Here is a 22,919-nt window from a genome sequence, read left to right on the forward strand (position 1 = left end):
TTTCCCTCCAGTTTCCCTTCCACTGTTTTTCTCCACCCTGTAATGCTCTCGAGCATCTTACATGTTCTTGAGGTACACCACACAAATATAAGTTGTTGTTGTAAAGGCACAGACTGTATAGACAATAGTGATTTGATCCCTGGTCTGTGCCGAGTTAGCTGAATTCAGTTGGGATGTCAATAAGGGTATGCTACAATTGGCCTCGGTACTCCTGACCTAGGGAGGGAAAAATATCAGGCAGGGATTCCTGCTCCTCTGCTGGGAAGTAGGCCTCAGTTGACGTTGATTGAGGATAGGATTGGGCTTGGTTGTAACGCCCTCCATAGCTGAATAGCCTGCTGATACTCGCTGTCTGGAATGACCACTAGGTGAGATACCGGGCGGCAGCTTTTTGTGGGAGCTTGCTGTGCGCAAATTGGCTGCTACGTTTCCTGCATTACAACAGTGACTACACTTCAAAAATACTTCATTGGCTGTAAAGTGCTTTGGGACGTCCTGAGGTTGTGAAATGTGCTATATAAATGTCAGTCTTTCTTCCTTTGAATTTACTCCTCTCTAGCCTCAGGGACATGCTGGCCATTTATTGGTCCCTGACTGCAGGCCTGACTAAAATAGAGTAACTGCGCAGAGACCAGGGGTTTTCCTGGTCTGTATTGCTCAGTGCAACATGTGCTTTTGTCCAGTGCGTCGTTGGGGGGGGGGAGCTGAGGAACAAGGCCACGCAGCGAAAAAGCTGCCGGTGGAGCTTGTGAGCCGGAGAGTTGCTGACACATTATACTTGGTGGAGACTGAATGGACAGTGTTCAGCTAATCAAAACGCTGCATTTCACACAGGTATGACAGTACATAATTTGAGCTGGCCTTTGATAATTCCTGCAGTTTGAACAGGGACTCTGGCACACAACCACACCTACTCTCAACTGCTTTTCTCTAAACCTCTAGGGATGGAGCCAAACATCGTACGTACAAACCTTTTCAGAATAATGGCATTTTTTTTTGTGTTAAGGCTCATTATTTTACTTTGCAAGATAATCTCAGCAATTCATCCAGCCAGCCTTGCAAAGTAAGTAATCCAGGCAGGGCAAGCAAGCAGGCAGGCAAGGCCCAGGCTGGGTGGAGCTCCCTGTGCAGCTGCTGTGGGCCGGGTGCCATGTTGGAACCTGCGAGATTCAACATTACAAGCGAGTTTGCCTGAAGGGAAAAAGTTGGCAAAGAAAGAAAAGATTGTGAATGAAACCTCACCATCTGCTTCGAGGCACCTTGGCCAAAGGCCATCTTTAAAAGATTTCTTTTTTTTAAGCACTAATTAACAAGAATCATTGAATCTTAGCTAGCAAGAAGTAGCACCCGCTGTGCAAACTCAAACTGACCGGTTCAATGCAGGCCTCACCACTGACGACGCACTTCAGCTCCATGTTCTGATTTGTCTCCAGTCACTTACTGCCTGGTAAGAACCAACAATTTTATTTAGAAGCCATCTTTCCAACCACTTTGCAACACTCGCACATCCCCAATCACCATTTAAAAATAGTCAGACTCCCGGGGAATCAGCACCTGGCGTTAACACCGTCCTGATGGCACTGACTCATGTTTAGGTACGGTTTCATGAGTGCCAACAGCACCTGGCGTTAACATCGTCCTGATGGTGTTGACTCATGTTTGCGTATGATATTGTGGATGCTGTCAGCCCTCTGGTACCTCACACAAGTGACCATGCTTCACGTATCAGGTTAGACAGTGAGGCTGGAATTATCCTCTTCAGGGCATATCGGTGGGGTGGGACTTTCACCTACCCCATTGAATCTACTTCATCCCCGACCCATTTCCCTGGGTTGGGGTCATTTGCATTGCACAGCGGACACCCAGCACCACCAAATGGCACCCTGCCTGTATTGCACCAGAAGAGGCGGCGAGGGACCCAAAGGGGCAGAAGCACCCCCAAGATGGCAGCAAAGCTCCTACTGAAAGCCTTGGCTGAGACTAGGGCTTTCAGCAGGTAGGTCCTGGGCGTAGAGTGGAGGGAGAGGTGGCCTCTCCAGGGCCCTCTCCCTCCACTGAGGGATCACGGGGTCTTTACTGCCACTTCCTGGGGCCTATCGCCACCTTCGACATGGCAGTCCTGGGAAGCAGCGGTAAGTGGGGTGCACTGATGGTTTCCCATGGTGAGTCACATCAGGCTGCTTATTTCAGGTTGAATCTCCAGTATCAAAGACCAGGTAGACACTGAGGGTGAATTGAAGAGGTCATATATTCCAGGGTAAGTAAACTCCATCTATTTATATGGAGTCCTCTAAAGTGCCTTGCCTGGAACTTTGTAAAATAAGAAGAAAAACAGAATTAAGAGCAGTTGCCTCCCTAAAAGAAAAGACAGACTTGCATTCTTATAGCCCCTTTCACAATCTCAGGAAGTCCTAAAGCGCTTTACAGCTAATGAAGTACTTTTGAAATGTAGTCACTGTTGTAATGTAGGAAACGCAGCAGTCAATTTGCGCACAGCAAGATCTCACAAACAGCACTGAGATAAATGACCAGATCGTCTGTTTTAGGTGTTGGTTGAGGAATAAATATTGGCCAGGACACTGGGTAGAACTCGTAGTCTTCTTCAAAATAGTGGCATGGGATATTTCAAGTGCACCTGAGAGATCAGACAGGGCCTCAGTTTATCGTCTCATCTGAAAGATGGCACCTCTGATAGTGCAGCACTCCCTCTGTACAGGACTGAGTGCCAGCCTGGATAATGTGCTCAAGTCTCTGGACTTGAAACCACAAACTTCTGACTCAGAGATGAAAATGGTCAATTGAGCCATGGCTGACACCATAATTCCCCAATTAGTAAATATACAGATTGGGGTAGGGCTTGGGTTCGACCTCGCCCCCCAAGTCTATGAACACTTAGCTGAATTCAGCTGGGTTGGTGATTCCAGATGGCCTCAGTGCCCCTCAGCTAGACAGGGGGGAAAAATCAATTGGGTTTGCCATTTCTGATCACTAGCAAAGCATCCCTGCAGGAAAGTGTGCATGTGGATATTGGCTAAAGACAGGATCGGGCTCAGCAATGAGTCCCCCAATAATCCCCACCCCCCACACAATATGAATAGTCTCCCAACATTCGCTGGCTCGGCTTACAAATGGACACTTGGGTGAGGTACAAGAGGATGGCAGGTTCTTGTGGAACCAAAGCCCAGCACCAGTGAATGCCTTCCAGAGAGGGGCAGAGCTGGGGGTGTGGGGAAAGAACCAGAGTTAGCAGCAGTAATATAAGCTGCCTTTATATTGGCCTTCTTTTGAGAGTTCAGTGTCCGTGATGGGGCTCCTGGTGTTTATTCTGTTAGTTCGGGTGCCCATAGACTTGTGGCAGATTGATAGCAAAAAGCTGGAAATACTCAGCAGGTCAGGCAGCATCTGTGCAGAGATGGAGGTCACTCAGCCAGTCAACGTTTTAGATCTTAGACCCTTCCTCAGGACTGGACCGACAGGCAGACCTGGTCTGGTGAGCTCCTGGATGCTCGCAGTTGGATCAACAGGTCTGCCACCGGTGAACGGAAATCAGATTTAACTGAATAAACGCCGAGGGCTGGCTCCCAGGAAACCGCCTCCTGGAATCTGACTTAAAAGAATGATGTAAAAGGCCCTGTAAATAGGACTAAGGGGACCTTGTTGTCCTGCTCCCTGCCGTATTAGTCAACTGCAGTCTGTAGTCACGTAACAAAACCATCTGAATGGGGCGAGAGCCAATTCACAAATGGTGAGAATAAATTGATATGACAACCTCCACAACACGCATTTGGGAGTTTCCTAATGTGGTTAACTAATGAAGTTTACTTTGTTCTTGTTCTCTGATGCAGCCAAGGGTTGAACTGAGTAGCAGCAGTTGACGTACATTCCAATTACAGAGTGCTTTAACAGTGGGCGGTGAGCGAACGGTTCCCCTGCCATAGGCTGCACTTGTAGCTATAAATGAGCCGACCTGCCTTATTCCATCGGGGCAGTGGACGCCCACATTTTTGTGAGGTGCCACCATATTCAACGGCACTGCCTTCAGTCCTTTAAAAGCATTGGCGTCTACTTAGTGTGTATGATGTGTCAGTCATATTAAAGCTGCCCAATGAAAATGCTCCAATTAGAAACAAGATCTATTGTGACATCAACAACAATAATTTGCATTTATATAGCGTGTAAACGTCCCAAGGCGCTTCACAGGAGCGTTATCAAACAAAATTTGACACCCAGCCACATAAGGAGATATTAGATCAGGTGACCAAAAGGTTGGCCAAAGAGGTAGGTTTTAAGGAGCCTCTTAAAGGAGGAGATAGAGAGGCAGGAGGGAATTCCAGAGGTTAGGGCCCAGGCAGCTAAAGGCACGGCCGCCAATGGTGGAGCAATGAAAATTGGGCATGCCTAAGAGCCAAGTTCTCCACACACTTGACAGTGACAACACACCAAAAAAAACCCAAAGTGACAGACAGGAAGGGGACTAGATTAAGAGAAAAATCAATCTGACTTGCTTCTTTTTTGTGAGTATTTCACACTGTCTTCCCCCCCCCCCCCTCCCACCCCCCTCAGGATTTGGGTCATCTTGACTGAAAGCTTCTTTCTGTGTATGAAGAACTTTTTGTCTTGTTGCCAATTGTCGCTGTTGCTTTCGGCTCCTGCTCATCTGAGCTATTGGGCTCAAAGTGACAAGGACAGGAATTCGCTGCGTTATACAATTAATTTCTTAACTACTGTTTGAAACGTACTCAATAAGGAATTCAGGAGAAACTCCTTTTACCTAGAGAGTGGTCAGAATGTGTAACTTGCTACCACATGGAGTAGTTGAGATGAACAGCATAGATGCATTTAAGGGGAAGCTAGATAAGTATATGAGGGAGAAAGGAATAGAAGGATACGCTGATAGGGTTAGATGTAGGGTGGGAGAAGACTTATGTGGAGCACAAAGGCAGGCACAGACCTGTTGGGCCAAATGGCCTGTTTCTGTGCTGTAAATTCTATGTACTAAGAGGCCAGAATTGGAGGAGCACAGAGATCTCGGAGGGTTGTAGGACTGGAGGAAGTTACAGAGATAGGGAGGGGGCGAGGCCAGGGAGAGATTTGAAAACAATTATGAGACTTTTAAAATCGAGGCGTTGCCAGACCAGGACCAATAGGGTTGATGGGTGAACAGGACTTGGTGCAAGTTAGGATACGGGCAGCAAAGTTTTGGATGAGCTCAAGTTCATGGAGGATGCAAGGTGGGAGGGCTTACATCATTACGTTGTTGCACAATGTGCAGACAACAGGTCTCTGTATTCCCAATTGGGAGTCCCATGGGCCTATGGAGAGATAAACAGGACACACATGGGAGGACAGTATGGTGGGGCTGTCCTGAAATCTACCAGCAAGATAAAACAGACTGCTGCTAGGACCAAGCTTTAGATTGGAAAAGTAAACTTGAAATGAGACTCTGTTCTCATCCCCTTTGTTACTTCACAGGCCTGTTGCCAGCAGCAAATGATATAGAAAGAAGAACGAACGAACTTGCATTTATATAGCGCCTTTCACTACCTCATGACGTCCCAAAGTGCTTTACAGCCAATGAAGTACTTTTCAAGTGTAGTCACTGTTGTAATGTAGGAAACGCAGCAGCCAATTTGTGCACAGCTTGATCGCACATACAGCAATGAGATAATGACCAGATAATCTGTATTTTAATTATGTTGGTTCAAGGATAAATATTGGCCAGGACACCAGGGAGAAATCCCCTGCTCTTCTTTGAAATATTGCCATGGGATCTTTCTTCGTTCGCCTGAGAGGGCAGACGGGGTTAACGTCTCATCCGAAAGGCGGCACCTCTGACAATGCAGTACTCCCTCAGTACTGCACTGTCAGCCTAGATTTTGTGCTCAAGTCCCTGGAGTGGGAGCATCAGTACTGGCAAATGAAAATCCGGCCCACCATCATCCTTCCTGTCCGTGGGCAGGCTGACTGCTCGGCCTACCCATACAGGACAGAAATGCAGGGATGGATTTTCCTGGTGAAGAATGTTGAGAAATGCGGCGGGAAGGCCTTCCACTGAATCCCTGGCCTCATTAAAGCTGACTGGGCAATTTTCCTCAACACCCCCACCCCCACCCACCTTCTGCCTGCCCGCCCATGACATGCTAATGATGGCAGGAAGAGGGGGGCTTATGGGACTGTCGCATTTCCCTTATTTTACACCCCATCCCTGCCTCCCTGAAACAAAACCTGCAAGGGAGTGGCGCTGGGTGCTCCCGGTTGTCGGGAGCCAGATGTCATTAATGGCGAGGCCAGAGGGTGCCCTCTTGTTGATTGGCTCGGCTGTTTCTCGCCCTTCCTAATAAAGATTAATGGTAGCGGTGCTAGAAGTGAGTTTGTTTCCTCTTCTTGTTTTGACCGAGCAATTGGTGGCCAGTCCTTTTAAGGTGCCGAAGCGAGGAAAGGACTGCAGTAGCACAGCAACTCCCTCCCCCCAAAGTGGTGGACTCCCAAATGCAGATTAGACGTACTGCCGGGAGTCCACCCTCCATACTTAATCGATCTGTCCCAGAAAAACAGGGCAGGGTCACGGTGGGCTCAGGCCAGCAGGTTCAAGTGGACGTAAAAGAAACCACAGCACTATTTGAAGAAAAGCCGGGGAGTTCTCCCCAGAGTCATCTCTAATACTTATCCCTCAACCAACACGAAAAACAGAATTAACTGGTCATTAACACATTGCTTTCTGTGGGAACTTGCTGTGCGCAAATTGACTGCTGTGTTTCCTAAATTACTATAGCGACTAGTCTTCAAAAGTACTTAATTGACTGTAAAGCGCTTTGGGGTGTCCTGAGGTCGTGAAAGGCGCTATATAAATGCGTCTGTCTTTTTACAACCAAGCCCTGTTCTCTCCTCTCCTGATATCCACATATATGGACTTCGAGCACCAGCTTACGCTCTCCAGGGTGGGGCAATGAGACCAATTGTCGCCCCCCCCCAACACTGCCCCAGCTGGCATAAGATAACTTGGCATGGGCTGGGCATCAGACCTGGCACAAATCCCGATTTGAAAGGCTTGGTTAGGTACCATACATTCACCCACTCAACAATATTGTGTGATGAGTGCACAATTACATGGTTTAACTGCAACTAGAAGCTTTTCTTGAAATTGTAGACAAATTTGTCACTGGACCTCTGAAGGTGAGGAGGAAGAAGATGCCATTGACAGCAAGGCCTGGTAAATTAAACTCCAGAACCTCCCCCACTGCCGGGTTCTCTCACTTTGCACTGACATATCCCAGTAGCATTACTGCGTTCCATAAAAAGGCAATTGGAGCTCAGGCCGTAAAAGGCCAGCCTTCCTTAATCTGCTGAACAATGTGGATTGAAACTCTGCAGGAGGTCAGGGTATTCCCTAGATAAGGAATTCTTAAGGCACTGCTGCTGCTCTTTCACTCCATCCTTGATAATGTAACAAGGGCTTGTTTGACAATAGAACATGTCATTCACACCTGACGGTGTTTCTTTGCTGAGTACCATGCAGCTTGTTTTGAAGATAACAAGACACATTAATCCTTCGTCTTAACAGAGCTGGTCACTATTTTTCCCTCCTAAAATGTTCTTCTGTAAGCAATGAGGTGGTTGTAAATCAGCCAGACAACCTTTTAGTAAGTGGCCAATTCATTTTCCTCGTGTTTTTTCCAGGATTTTTTTGCCTTCCATCCTCAAGTTGGTGGAGTGGATTTTCAACCTGATGCCTGGGCATAAAACTGGCGTTTCTGATCGACCGCCCGTTACAGAAATCAACAGGAATGAAAATGGGCCATTTCTGAAATGGTAGGCCAATTCAGCCGGTTTTACGCTCAGGCAACAAGTTGAAAATCTAACCCACCTGCTTTATCAAAGCTGGCGTCAGCTTTGGCTCAGTTGATAGCACTCTCGCCTCTGGGTCAGAAGGTTGTGGGCTCAAGTCCCACTCTAGAGACACAAGCATGTAATCTAGGCTGACACTCCAGTGCAGTACTGAGAGAGTGCTGCACTGTTGGAGGTGCCGCCTTTCAGATGAGATGTGAGAGAGAAGTGGAGGAGATGGAAATAGAATGGGCCAAGGATGCCAATTTAAGCAAAACATATATTGGAAGTTGGACATGTTGTTTAATCACGTTTCTAGTTGACCTAAAAGTGATTTAATCAGACATGCCTTGCTCAGTGGTTGTGATGCACGAATCTGGTCCACTGTTCCAAAAGGTTAGGTGGGCACCCCTGATATAAAGGACTCACTGCATGAGCTGGTGTCAAGTCTATGCTGAAAATTAAAAGCGCGGAACTGGATTCCCACCATTTTACTAGTAGGAATCACGGGCTTCGGTCTAGAGACTTCAACACATAATCCAGTACTGAGGAAGTGCTGCACTGTCAGAAATGCCGTCCCTCGGTTAAACCGAGGCCCCGTCTGCCCTCACAGGTGGATGCAAAAGATCCCACAGCGCTATTCGAAGTAGAGCAGGGGAGTTCTTCACGGTGTCCTGGTCAATATTTATCCCTCAACCGACATCTCTACAACAGGTTATCTGGTCATTATCACATTGCTGTTTGTGGGATCTTGCTGTGCACAAACTGGCTGCTGCATTTCCTACATTACAACAGTGACTACACTTCAGAAAGTATTTAATTGGCTGTAAAGCACTTTGGGACGTCAAGAGGTCATGAAACACACTATATAAATGCATGTTCTTTCTTTCCCAAACAGAAACAGCAGGAGGAAGAAAACTAAACAGAGAGTGGCACAGGCAGGTTGTGCAGAATGGTCGCACAAAAGCATCGTCAGACAAACTGCTCTTCACTCCAAGATACCAAGAATCCGTTCATTCACGAAACAAAACAAGTGGCTTTTCATTAAATATATGCAGTCTGGAGGCCTTGACTAATAATCCAGAGAACCTGAGTTCAAATCCCACCATGGCAGCTTGATAATTTCAATTCATCTTTTTAAAAATCTGGAATTAAAAAGCTGGGATCGGTAAAAGTGATTATCGTAAAAGCCCAACTTCTTTACCAATGCCCTTTAGGGAAAGAAACCTGCCATCCTTACCCGGTCTGGCGTATTTGTACCAGTCCCACACCAATGTGGTTGACTCTTAATTGCCCTCTGAAGTGGCCTAGCAAGCCACTCAGATGTATCAAAACCTCTACAAAGAATTAACAGCATTGTGGGAGCACCTTCACTACACAGGGCTGCAGCGATTCAAGAAGGCGGCCCACCACCACCTTCTCAGGGAAACTTGGAATGGGTAAAAGTGACAGGTTTACCAGCAATGCCCACATCCCGAGTATGAATAAAAAATAAAGTCCAGGGAGAGGGCATTCAAATGGAGACCCTCATCTTCATTTGCCACTCTCCTCCCTGTTTCTGTTTGATGGCATCACTGCTCCTTTAAATAATCTCACCGTTAGGAGATCAATGGGAGCTTGTGGGGCCCACGAAAATGTGGGTCTCCGCACTTTCTGAGTGCCATCGACAGTGAGAGAACTGTGTGTCTGCAGTCAACGAGTCTTCTGAAACACGTTCAAAGAGTCTTACGTTCCACAAACAATCGCGTCTCCTCCTTTCTCTTGGTTCAGCACTGAATCCAATTATTGGCTTGCCGTGCTGGGAACGGCCTATCCGCCAGCTAACGAACATAGGGGAGAGGTGGGCAGAGGGGAGAGGGGGTCAAAAAAGACTGACCTTCCAGCGGAACAACAATGATTAGGTGGATGTGCTTGGCTCCAAGGCCCCTTTAATGCTGCTTTTGCAGAGGGAACACAGAGGTGTTTGTCAAAACTTTCAAAATCCTTCTCTTCAGTATCTTTGAGGACCGGGCGGTGTTTTTTTTTACACAGATTTTTAATGAGATTCTACTCCCTCTTTTTCTTTCTCCCGTTGACATAATTAAGCACAAAGTACTCCTCTGGATGACCTTTAACCTGCGAGTCCCACCTCATTTACACATGAAATAAGAGATGGGGACCTTTTTTCTTTTCTCATTCAGGACGAGTCCGGCCCATTGAATCACACAATGAAGAAAGGAGCAAAGCCTTTGTAAGCAGCAGGCCTTTGAAAAGACCGTGCTGGGCTCACAAAGAATTACCCTTTTACTTCATTCCAGCCCATCTGCACTGTGACTTTGAATTGGATCGAATCAGAATCAAGAAATAATCAGGTGTAAAATTAAAGGGGATGACCATGCTCCCTTGCACTTCCCAGCTCTAGGGGGTTGTTTTTTTGTGTGCCACATTTACTTGTTTTGCCTGTTTTAAGTTTGCTCCTTTACTCAACCCACATGTCTACTCCCAGGCCTTAGCTTTTCCCAGGCATTTCCCCCGGGAGAGCAGTATTTAAATGGTGACCCACAGCCTCTGCCAGCTGCTCTCTCCCATTTACCTTCCTTTTGGTCCTTTCAAGGCCACAATCCGTGGTTGGTAGGCAAAAAAAAACTTGGTGTGGCGAATTCATTGTAACCTACCAGAATCAAGGAACTCCTAGGGGCCCACTTAATCTCCTGTAACTGTTTATGCTAAAAAAAAATTAACAATTAAAAAAAACAATTTTTCTTTTAAAAAAAGACCGAGCTTTGTTGATTTATGAGTGAGACATGTCAAAATAGGTGACATTTTTAAACCAAAGTGAGACTCACTGCAAATGAACCAGACTTGGCAGGTATGGTTGTTTTGCCAAAGCAGCTCACAGTCACATTAGATGTAGCTTCCTAGAATAGCACCATCTGGTGTACAGGGTATATACAGTAAGGCTGGTCTGTACTGACCCTTCTCCCCAAGCAGGGCAGCTGTTCTCTATGTTAGTCTAGAGTCAGCAAGTGTCAGGGAGGATGTTCGCCCACAGTGGAATGGGAGAGGACAGGGAGGAGGCAAGCCGTGGCTCAGTGGTAGCACTCTTGCCTTCGAGTCAGGAGATCATGGGTTCAAGTCCCACTCTAGAGACTTCAGCGCAAAAATCTAGGCCAACACTCCAGTGCAGTACTGAGGGCGTGCTGCACTAGCAGAGGTGCCAACTTAATAAAGGGGAGTTCCTCCCCTATAGGAATTGCTAGTTGACAAAAAGACCAAGGTCCATCTAGTTCACCTTCTACCATCCTACTAATGGAGTTGTTGACTGATCATAGCTATCACATAACCTACAATAGACCCTGAACATCCTCCCCATAATGGAGAGCAACAGATAATCGAGAGTTCCCAATTTTGATCTTAAATTTTTGGTACAGCAATTCCTTCAAATGAAGGCAGGTACAAGACAAAAAGAAAGTTTTGCATTTATATGGCACCTTTCACATCCTCAGGACATCCCAAAGCATTTCATATCCAATGAATTATTTTTGAAATGCAGTAACTGTTGTTATGTAGGCAAACCTGGTAGTCAATTTGCACGCAGCATGGTCCCAAACAGCCGATCAGATAAATGACCAGTTAATCTGTTTTGGTGGTGTCGGTTGAGGGGTAAATATTGGCCAGGTCACCAGAACTCCCCTAGTCATCTTCCAAGAGTGCCGTGAGATCGTTCATGTCCACCTAAACAGGCAGATGGGATCCTGGTCTAAAGTATCATCTGAAAGACAGCACCTCCCACAATGTAGCACTCCTCAGTACTCCACTGATGTGCCAGCCTAGATTATGTGCTCAAACCCTGGCTGTTGTGTTTGCCTGCATAACAGCAGGTAGTCACTGCACTTCAAAGTAACTCATTGTATCTCAAGTACTTTGAGCTGTGATAAGGTGGTACTATAAAAATGCAAATCCTCCTTCCTTCTGTACGCCACTTGACTTATGTCAGACAGGAAGTGCTTGCAATCTTTGCAGATCTCGTGCATAGCTTTCTCTCATGAAAACTCTGGTGAAGGTTCAGCACAACTAATGGAGGTTCCATAGTAGGTGAAGCTGCTGGGAGCTTCCTCAATGATGCTTCGTGTTTGGAACTTTAAGCTTAGCCTCTATGACTTACAGAGCCAGAGAGATAAAACAACACTCGAGTTTTTCTGCCTTCCAATGCATAAATCTGACACCCCAATTTGGATGACTGCTGCAGTCAATATTTACATCAGCAGGACACCTATACTGCCATGGAGGCTGTTGCATTGTTTGGTGCACACATATATTGACATTACAAACCAGCTGTTTGCATAGGAACATAGGAACAGGAGTAGACAATTTAACCCCTTGAGCCTGTTCCGCCATTCAATGAGATCATGACTGATCTGTGACCTAACTCCATATACCCGCCTTAGGCCCGTATCCCTTAATAACTTTGGTTAACAAAAATCTATCAACCTCAGATTTAAAATTAGCAATTGAGCTAGCATCAACTGTAATTTGCGGAAGAGCGTTCCAAACTACTACCACCCTCTGCGTGTAGAAATGTTTCCTAATTTCGCTCCTGAAAGTCCTGGCTCTAATTTTTAGGCTATGTCCCCGAGTCCTAGTCTCCCCAACCAGCAGAAATAGTTTCTCACTATCTACCCTATCAGTTCCCCTTAATATTTTGAAAGCTTCGATTAAATCACCCCTTAATCTTCTAAATTCCAGAGAATACAACCCTAGTTTGTGTAATCTCTCCTCGTAATTTAACCCTTGGAGTCCAGGTATCATTCTAATAAATCTACGCTGCACTCCCTCCAAGGCCAATATATCCTTCCTAAGGTGCAGTACCCAGAACTGAACACAATACTCCAGGTGTGGTCTAACCAGGGCTTTGTTTAGCTGTAGCATAACTTCTACCCCCTTGTATTCTAGACCTCTAGATATAAAGGCCAGCATTCCATTAGCCTTTTTGATTATTTTCTGTACCTGTCCATAACATTTTAATGATCTATGTACATGGACCACTAACTCTCTTTGGAATTCCACTGTTTCGAGCTTTTCACCATTTAGAAAGTACCCTGTTCTATCCTTTTTAGGTCCAAAGCGGATGACCTCACACTTGCCTACATTGAAATCCATTTGCCATTTCATTTAATCTATTAATATCTCTCTGTAATTTTATGCTTCCATCTACACTGTTTACAATACAGCCTATCTTTGTGTCATCGGCAAACTTGGATATGTGGCTCTCTATTCCGTCATCTAAGTCATTAATAAATACAGAGAATAGTCGAGGCCCCAACACAGATCCCTGTGGGACACCACTGGTCACATCCTGCCAATGTGAGTACCTGCCCATTATCCCCACTCTGTCTCCTACCACTCAGCCAATTTCCTAACCAGGTCAATAATTTGCCCTCAATTCCATGATACAAAGGGCTAAGCTGAGCTCCTCTGAAGGCTCAGCAAATTTACCCAGTGAATAGCTGGGCTATATGGCCCAGAAAGATCCCAGGTTCAATTGTTTTCTCGTGACCCCTGCTGAAAATCCACAAGTTGTGGTAATCAAACAGGGACAAGATTGGGCTCGACTCATGTTCTGACTTCTTAAAGCCTCTCCATCATCTGCAAGGCTCAAATCAACAATTTAATGGAATACTGGATGGGTGCAGCTACACTCAAGCAGTGCAGCAGCATTCTGGTCAAACCTGCCCATTATCCCCACTCTGCTTGGCCAGCGACCCTGCCGTTGAACTCAATATTAACCCCCTCCAGCACCAGCACATTGTGGCTGTAGTATGTACAATCTACAGGATGTATTGCGTGGTTACTTCAACAGTATCTCCCAACCCCATGACCTCTACCACCAAGAACGACAAGAGCAGCAACGTCATGGGAACACCATCATCTCCAAGTTCCCCTCCAAGTCACACACCATCCTGACCTAGAATCATGGAATCTTACTGCACCAAAGGAGACCATTTGGCCCATCGCGTCTGTGCCGGCTCTTTGAAAGAGCTATCCAATTAGTCCTAATCCCCTGGTCTTTCCCCATAGCCCTGCAATTTTTTTCTTTTCAAGTATACATCCAATTCCCTTTTGAAAGTTACTACTGAATCTGCTCCCCTTTCCAGCAGTGTATTATAGATCATGACAACTCGCTGTGTAAAAAAAAAATTCTGTCTTCACTCTGGTTCTTTTCACAATTAACTTCAACTGACTTGGACATAAATGGCTCTTTTTTCATCATTGCTGGGTCAATATCCTGGAATTCCCCACCTAACACCACTGTGGAAGCACCATCACCACAAGGACTGCAGTGGTTCAAAGAGAAGGGCCACCTTCTCAGGGTAACTGGAGATGAGAAAGAAATGTGTCCTTGCCAGCATCGCCCATATCCCAGGGAAAGGATACACAGGGAAATTGGGACCAGAACAATAGTGAAAGCGTAGCTGAGTGGTGGGGACCAGGGAAGCTCCTATGTTCAGTCCTCGGGTGTGGTGAGCTAGCTGATTTCAGCTGTTGACAGCATCTGGGATGCTACAGTTGGCCTCAGGGCTCCTGAGCTAGGTAGAGGAAAACCTTCCCAGTTCCCACTCCTGATTGTGGTCCAATCACACCGGCCGGAAGTGAGCAAGTGCAGACTTTCGGTGAAGACAGGATCAGGCTCAGCTGAGATATCCCTCTCACAGTCAAACCGCCCGCCAATTCTCACTGTCTAGGCTTAACCAATAGCTCCTTGGGCCCAAGTATCCAGGTTGGGGGAGGGTTGCCTGAGTAATCCCCCCCACCCTGCACCAAGGAGTCAATGTCTTCAGGAGAGGAAGTGAAAGGAAAAAAATTGTGCAAGGTAAAGAACAGGGGGATGGTTCCACCCCTTCCCCTCAAAGCTCAGTCGATAAATATACCGCTCAGTGTTACAGAGCCAGCCTTACCATATGGTCCCAGATTTCAATCACTGGTTTGCCCTGCAACGTGTTTCCGTGTTTGCATTTGCAGTGGACTGCTCCACCTTGTGGCTCTGCAGAGTGCTGACAAAGCTTTCAAATAACACCACTCATTTTGATGGTGACAGTGATCTCAGATTAATTATTGTCATACAAAATCACCTGATACTAATCGACAGCAGCTGTTGCCAGAAATAAGAGTAGCGGCAGGTTAAATAAACAGAGGATGTGTTACAGGGATCAGTGTAACAGGTTTTACACTTACAGAGATAAGGCCGATGCGCCTTAACTTACTATAGCAACAGCTCGCACTTGCGTATCGTCTAAGATGCCCCAAAGCGCTTTACAAAGGTGGATTGGACATTGAGAGGAGTTTGGGGAGGAAGGGATGCAGGTCAAAGGGGTTGGTATTGAAAGAAAAGAAAGAACTTGCATTTATATCGGGCCTTTCATGAACTCATGGCGCCCCAAAGCGCTTTACAGCCAATGAAGTACTTTTGAAGTGTAGCCACTGTTGTAATGTTGTGATTGGCAGCGGCCAATTTTGCGCACAGAAAGGTCCCACAAACAGCAATGTGATAATGACCAGATAATTTGCTTTAGTGATGTTGGTTGCAGGATAAATATTGGTCAGGACACCGGGGAGAACTCCCCTGCTCTTCTTTGAAATAATGCCATGGGATCTTTTATGTCCACCTGACAGGACAGACGGGACCTCGGTTTAATGTTTCATCCAAAAGATGGCACCTCTGACAATGCAGCACTCCCTCAATACTGCACTGGAGTGTCAGCCTTGATTTGTACTCTAGTCTCCGGAGTGGGGCTTGAATCCATGGCCTCAGAGGCGAAAGTGCTACCACTGAGCCATGGCTAAATGGTCATGCACGACTGCACAAATACAACTAGTAGACTCCTCCACACTTGCCCTCAGACCTTGTAGGGGTGCTTGGCTTTTCCTTTAAATTCATGGCCCATGACTTTGGGATCCCAGGACTCTGCAGGCTAAAACGTATGTGAGCTGCCTCCCACCCCTCCGCACCCCACCCCCCACACACCCCCAGCCAGCAGCTTTCTGCTACCGCACTGGCACCACCACTTGCTTCTCCTCTTTCTAAATCCCCCAGGGCAGTTAGACCTATACTGGTGCCACTTTCTTTTGAGTCCCTGGAGCATGGCACCACTTACTGTGGCACATCCACAGAAGGAGAAGAGAAACGTAGCATGACACCTCTACAGTTCTATGGGGCCTTGGTCAGACCCCATCTGGAGTACTGTGTTCAGTTTTGGGCACTACACCTTAGGAAGGATATATTTGCCTTGGAGGGAGTGCAGCACAGATACACCAGAATAATACCGGGGCTTAAAGGGTTAAATTATGAGGCCCGGTCCCTTGTGTATAGCAGATTGATCTTATCAAGCTGTTTAAAATGTTAAAAGGATTTGATAGGATAGATGCAGAGAAACTATTTCCTATGGTGGGGGAATCAAGAACAAGGGGGCAAAACCTTAAAATTATAACCAGGTCATTCAGGAGGGAAATCAGGAAGCACTTTTTCACACAAAGGTTAGTAGAAATTTGGAACTCTCTCCCTCAAAAGGCTGTGGATACTGGAACAATTGGAGCTTTCAAAACTGAGATCGGCAGATTTTTGTTAGATAAGGGTATCCAGGGATATGGAGCAAAGGCGAGAAAATGGAGTTGAGGTGCAGATCAGCCATGAACTAATTGGATAGCGGAGCAGAAACAAGGGGCTGAATGGCCTACTAATATTCCTATGTTCCAAATATTGCTTACATGAGAATATACTGTGTCACATGTCATTGTACTTCAGCTTGGGAGCAGTGACTGAGCGAGTATAATGAGAAGAAAGAACATGAGAAGCATGGGGAAGACTGAGCTGGGGAACTCCCCCAACTGAACCCTCCCTCACTTTCTCAATGATTTCCAAGGTGATGTCTTTGAATGCACGCAAGGGCTTCAGAGTATGGGACCCTTTCGGATATGGGGTAGGACGTTTAGGACTGAGGTGAGGAGAAATTTCTTCACTCAGAGGGTGGTGAACCTGTGGAATTCTTTACCACAGAAGGCTGTGGAGGCCAAGTCACTGAATATATTTAAGAAGGAGCTAGATAGATTTCTAGACACAAAAGGCATCAAGGGGTATAGGGAGAGAGCGGGAATATGGTAATGAGTTAGAGGATCAGCCATGATCATACTGAATGGCGGAGCAGGCTCGAAGGGCCGAATGGCCTACTCCTGCTCCTATTTTCTATGTTTCTATGTTTCCATCCACATCTGCTCTCTCCTGTTATGCATTGCAAGAGAAGCAGAGTTGGGAGATTAGAGCACATATGGAGACCCAAGTGCCCATCCCTAGGTTATACCTCTTTCTTCTTGATTATCAATAAAGCTTCATTGGCGGGGTGGAGGAGGGAGTCAAATGAGGTGGTTTGTGGTGAAGAGGAGTTGGAATTCTCCTTGCCCTTCTGGAGTCGTAGGAATGGACGATCAGCCTGTGGACCTTGGACTTGACAAGGCCGAGGTGGTGATGGGCGACTGTGAGGGACCTCGTGGGAGAAAGGGCTGCTGGATGAGGGCAGGGAAAATCAGTTCCTGGTCGCTGTTCACGCTGGGGAATCGATGTCAGGTGAAGGTGGATTCAGGCCGGATTCAGGCTGGAATACCCGCCACAATCAAATATCCTGCTGGCACCCAGCGGGTAAAATTCAACTTCGGTGGGGGCGCAAAACGGGCAGTAGCGGATCAGCCACCCGTTCTACAGCCCACCTGATTTTCCTTTCCATTGAAATCGTTTCCATTCCACCAAAGTTGGATTTCATCCCCAAGCGTCTTGACTCACGGATACAAGATGAACACAGGGCACGTGAGGATTAGGGTTGCCGACCATCCCGGAATGTCCCTCAGTCTCCAGGTATGAAAGATTAATCTCCCGGACACTGCTGTGAGCAACCCGGGAGAAAAATCATAGGGGCAAAATGGGGAACCAAAGCCTAGATTTTACCCCCCCCAACCCCAAACAACGGGTGGGAGAGGGTCACATGAGGGGGGATTTAAAAGAGTTAAAGACGGGGAACGCGACCCCAACACGCCATGCACGCACCCGTCGCCTTTTTCTACTGCGGCGGATATCAGGGAGTCCGAGTGTCCCACCGTGGAGAGGCAGGACACTTCATTAACATATTTAAATCGCACTCCCAATTGCACTGTGGAGTCGGATTTAAAATTGACTGTTGCTGTGCGGGTTTCCCGGGGTTTGGGAGACCCGGCCGGAAAAGGGAGGTGGGAGCTGCCGGCTCCACAAGGTAAGTGCCTTTTCCAGCACTCCTTAAGGGCCAGGAGGAGCAGGAGTGTACCCACCCGGCCCCTCAAGGAAGCCTTCGGCCTCCCCCACAACCCCCCGCACCTGATCGCCACGTCTCTCACCTCCCTCCCAATCGTGGGCTCCCTCCCCCGTCCCGATCGCGGGCTCTCTCCTCCACCCCACCGCTCCCCACCCCGATCACAGCCTCTCTCCCTGCTCCCGATTGCCGGGGACCATCCCCAAGGCTGCAGACTCCTGCTGCTGGAGTTCCCTCCCCCCCACCCAGGCTGTCCATTTGGCCGGCTGCCGGGCAGGATCCAGAGCTAAAAAATGTTAATGAAGTCCTGCTGGGTTCTTTGGCTGTTTTCAGCCTCCCCGCATCCTCCCCATAAATATCAGGGCCCAAAAGACTGTTCACTTTCCAATTGGTTATTGGTGTGCTGCGAGAATGGACGTGTTGGGCGACCATTGGCGGGAGCGTGGGGGCAGGGCAGTTGGAGGTCATGTGATGAAACCTCCTGGACTACGTCTGGAGTTGCCGACCCTACTGGGGATTCACCATTTATCTTCCTCTCTGTGAGAAATTGTTTCTTCCTGCCTCTTTCAACTTTCTCCCCTTCTTCAGAAGCCACTGACTGGGGTATATAGACAGGATATTCTCTTTGGAGGGCATCACAGCCAAGGCCAATCCTGTCCTCACTCAATGTCCACACATGCCTTCTAGCTGGAGTCACTAGGTAGTAATCAGGAGCGGGAACGCTAGTTGTGTTTAGTACCTTCCCTTGCTCGGGACACTTGAGGCCAATTATAATGACCCCCACTGCTGAGAACAGCTAACTTGGCTCAAACCAGGGATGGAACACGGGGTCTTTGAGCTGCGCGGTGCATTTAGATAGGCTGGTAAGAAAGTGCGTCGCTTGGTGGACATGCACTCTCCATCCCATCCCAGATGACACACCCCAGTGTCACTAACAGAAAGGCAATTGCACCTCAAACTGAGGAGGCACCACTAATATAATTAAACATAAAACATAATTAAACTAAAATAAACTCCCAATTTAAATCACATTATTATCAGTGTCGCTAAGACACCCCATTCCCTGCGGTGCTCATGGGTCGCGGAAGGCTCCAAGCGTACCAGTGGACACCGCATACTCCCTTTCCAGAGCCACCTGGGCACGGACTAGACCACAAAAGAGAGGCAGGCAGCCAGACCAACCCTCCTCTCTTTGCGCCCCCCCCCCCCCCCCACAAATGGGCCGCATCCACCCTGGACCTGTGAACGTCTGTTTTCGGCAGGCCCAGGAGCTGACCCAAGAGAAGCCCCTCCAACTTGCTCCTCACCACCGCTCCCCACCTCCCCCCCCCCCCCACCTTCGTACCGGGTGGCCAAAGATCAGACATGTGGGGCTAAAATACAGCCAAAAATTGAAGAGCAGCCCCCTTTAAGTAATGGAATAGGGGCTGCAGCCTCTCACACTCCATATACATAGAATTACATAGAATTTACAGCACAGAAACAGGCTGTTTGGCCCAACTGGCCTATGCCGGAGTTTACGCTCCACATGAGCCTCCTTCCACTCTACATCATCTAACACTATCAGCATATGGTGATAATATATCCAGGTTTGCTGACGATACAAAGCTTGGTGGGACAGTAAGCTGTGAGGAGGACGCAAAGAGGTTACAAAGGGATATAGACAGGTTAAGTGAGTGGGCAAGAAAGTGGCAGATGGAGTATAATGTGGGGAAATGTGAAATTATCCACTTTGGTAGGAATAGAAAAGCAGTATATTTTTTAAAAGGTGAGAGTCTGGTAAATGTTGGTATTCAGAGGGATTTGGATGTCTTTGTACATGAATCACAGAAAGTTAACATGCAGGTAGTGCAAGCAATTAGGAAAGCAAATGGTACGTTAGCCTTTATTGCAAGGGGATTGGAGTATAAGAATAAGGCAGTCTTGCTGCAATTATATAGGGCTTTCTGAGACCACACCTAGAGTATTGTGTGTAGTTTTGGTCTCCTTATCTAAGGAAGGGTATATTTGCCTTAGAGGGATTGATTCCTGGGATGAGAGGGTAGTCCTATGAGGAGAGATTGAGTAGAACCTATATTCTCTGTAGTTTAGACGAATAAGAGGTGATCTCATTGAATGTATAAAATTCTTAGAGGACTTGACAGGGTAGATGCTGAGAGGCTGTTTCCCCTGGCAGGAGAGTCTAGAACCAGGGGGCATAGTCTCAGGTTAAGTGGTCGGCCATTTAGGACTGAGATGAGGAAAAATTTCTTCACTCAGAGGATTGTGAATCTTTAGAATTCTCTACCCCAGAGGGCTGTGGATGCTCAGTCATTGAGTATCTTCAAAACTGGGATCGATAGATTTTTGGACTGTAGGGGAATCAAGGGATATGGGGATAGGGCGGGAAAGTGGAGTTGAGATAGAAGATCAGCCATGATCTTATTGTATGGCGGGCAGGCTCGAGGGCCATATGGCCTACTCCTGCTCCTATTTCTTATGTTCTTATATCCTTCTATCCCTTTCTCTCTCACGTGTTTATCTAGCTTCTCTTTAAATGCATCTGTGCTATTCGCCTCAACTACTCCTTGTGGTAGTGAGTTCCACATTCTAACCACTCTCTGGGTAAACAAGTTTCTCCTGAATTCCCTATTGGATTTATTAGTGACTATCTTATATTTATGGCCCCTAGTTTTGGATTCCTCCATAAGTGGTAACATCTTCTCTACGTCTACCCTATTAAACCGCTTCATAATTTAAAGACTTCCATCACGTCACTCTCAGCCTTCTCTTTTCTAGACAAAAGAGCCCCATATGGATATGTAGTATGTTTACATCCAGGCCACAGAAGTTGAGCCATACCGTTGCAGTGCCTGAAAGTCCCCCTTCTATTCGCTTTGTCACGATACAGTAAGACTTTGGATGTTGCATAAAACAGCACCACCTACTGGAACTATTCCAAACTAAACTCTTTCTTTTCCACTTTAATTTGGAGCCCAGGCATTGAGCCAAGACTGCAGCATCAACTGAACAGGAATTAGATTATTAAAGATGTCTCCTGGGATTAGACGCCTGGGTTTTGGGAGTTTAAAAGAAACACAAGTAGCGGCACAATTTATATCCACATTGTTTGAAAGCTATTTCAAACAATTTGCACTCAGCAGTTACTTGCAGGCCTGATGCTCTGCCAAGACTAACACTTATTCTCCCCATAGGTTTTAACTAAATTGTAATACAACTTTAATAGCTGACTACTGCAGCACTGCTAACAGCTCTGACATCTGATATTACAGTCTATAATTAAGAATAAACTATCTGCTTATGTTTATTTCTTTACTTTTAAAAAAAAAATTACTTTCTTGTTTAATTTCTTTCTTGTGGGCAGTGTGTCGGTGAAATGCACAGGAGCATGGAGTGCTGGGATGCTTGTTTTCTCCAGTTCTCTCCCAAAGGCCCTGACTCTTTCTGAGGTATGGATCCAATGGCACCATCAACCCTTTGGGTCCCTCACCCATTCCTCATGTGTCAACCCACACTGTGGCGCTGGGCTATTGGACCGTGGAGAGAGGCATCGCAGGCTGGCCCAAACCTGCCCTCACCCCGACATTTAAATAAAATCTGGAAATAAAAAGCCGGTTTCAGTAAAAGTGACCATGAAGCCGTAGGATTGTCGTAGAAACCCAACTGGTTCACTAATGTCCTTAAGGGAAGGAAACTTGCCACCCTTATCCAGTCTGGCCTATATGTGACTCCAGTCCCACACCAATGTGGTTGAATCTTAATTGCCCTCTGAGGTGGCCTAGCAAGCCACCACCTTCTCAGGGCAACTAGGGATGGGCCATAAATGCCAGCCTTGCCAGCGACGCCCATATCCCGAGAATGAATAAAAAAAATGTTTAACAAAATACACATCCATTCACACACATGCAATTTTCACCGAGAGCTGCTGGATAGTGATTAGAGGTAAGATTCTGGATGACTCTGCTCCCCATCCACCCAAGAGGCTAAATGTAACACCTCAACTGCCGCCCCGGTTGAGATTAGCTATCTCAACTCCTTGGTTTGTATGGATCATCCACTCACCGGATAAATCATCAAACCCTCAAAGGAACTCTCTTAAGTCTTTGTGATCAGCTGGAGTGTCAGGGATTGAGCAAGTGGGAGGGGAGGAGCAGAGGGAAAAGAAAACACCATCTGCAGAGAGAACGTGCGGAGAAAAGAGGGAAAGGGCACAGAGGTGAGAAGGCACAGAGCAAAGAGACGGGGGTAGAAGTAGAAGGTTTGAGGAGTAAAGGAGACAGGACATATTCTGTTCAAAACAACTCGAATGTATTGCATGCCAATGGGTAGGTCACAGGTTTTCCATATTCTAATGTGCACTATTACACTATTATAGCCCTGGTTCAGTGCTCAGTGATTTGCTGGAGATTTCCATCATTTTCTATTTTTCTTTCAGATTTCCAGCTACTAACTTACACTTTTTGCCACTGCTACTTCTCCCATTCAGCAGGTCAGAATTCATGATGACATCATCGTGACCTGTTGAGGAAGGATATGAGGTCAGTGAAGAAGGTCATCAGTCCATATATGGAGATAAAGGCCAATTAGTCCCACTCCCCTGCTCTTTCCCCAATTTTTTCCTTTAAATATATATCCAATTCCCTTTTGAAAGTTACTTTTGAATCTGCTTCCATCATCCTTTCAAGCATTGTATTCCAGATCATAACAACTTGCTGTGTAAAAGAAGTTCTCATCTCCCCTCTGATTCTTTTGCCAATAATCTTTCTAAAGGAAAACAAGCCTTTTCAC

The 22,919-nt window shown here is 46.7% G+C and overlaps 1 long non-coding RNA gene across 1 annotated transcript in view; it reads right to left on the bottom strand.

Moving 5' to 3' along the window:
* LOC137342032 (uncharacterized) overlaps positions 1 to 22,655 on the bottom strand; it is a 50,768-nt gene extending 28,113 nt beyond the window's left edge. The window contains exon 1 of the long non-coding RNA XR_010967184.1: positions 22,587 to 22,655. This is a non-coding gene — a long non-coding RNA (uncharacterized lncRNA). The remainder of the gene's footprint in view (positions 1 to 22,586) is intronic.
* Between the last annotated feature and the right edge of the window lie 264 nt (positions 22,656 to 22,919).

The sequence above is a fragment of the Heptranchias perlo genome, chromosome 25 (assembly GCF_035084215.1).
Source record: "Heptranchias perlo isolate sHepPer1 chromosome 25, sHepPer1.hap1, whole genome shotgun sequence".
NCBI lineage: Eukaryota > Metazoa > Chordata > Chondrichthyes > Hexanchiformes > Hexanchidae > Heptranchias > Heptranchias perlo.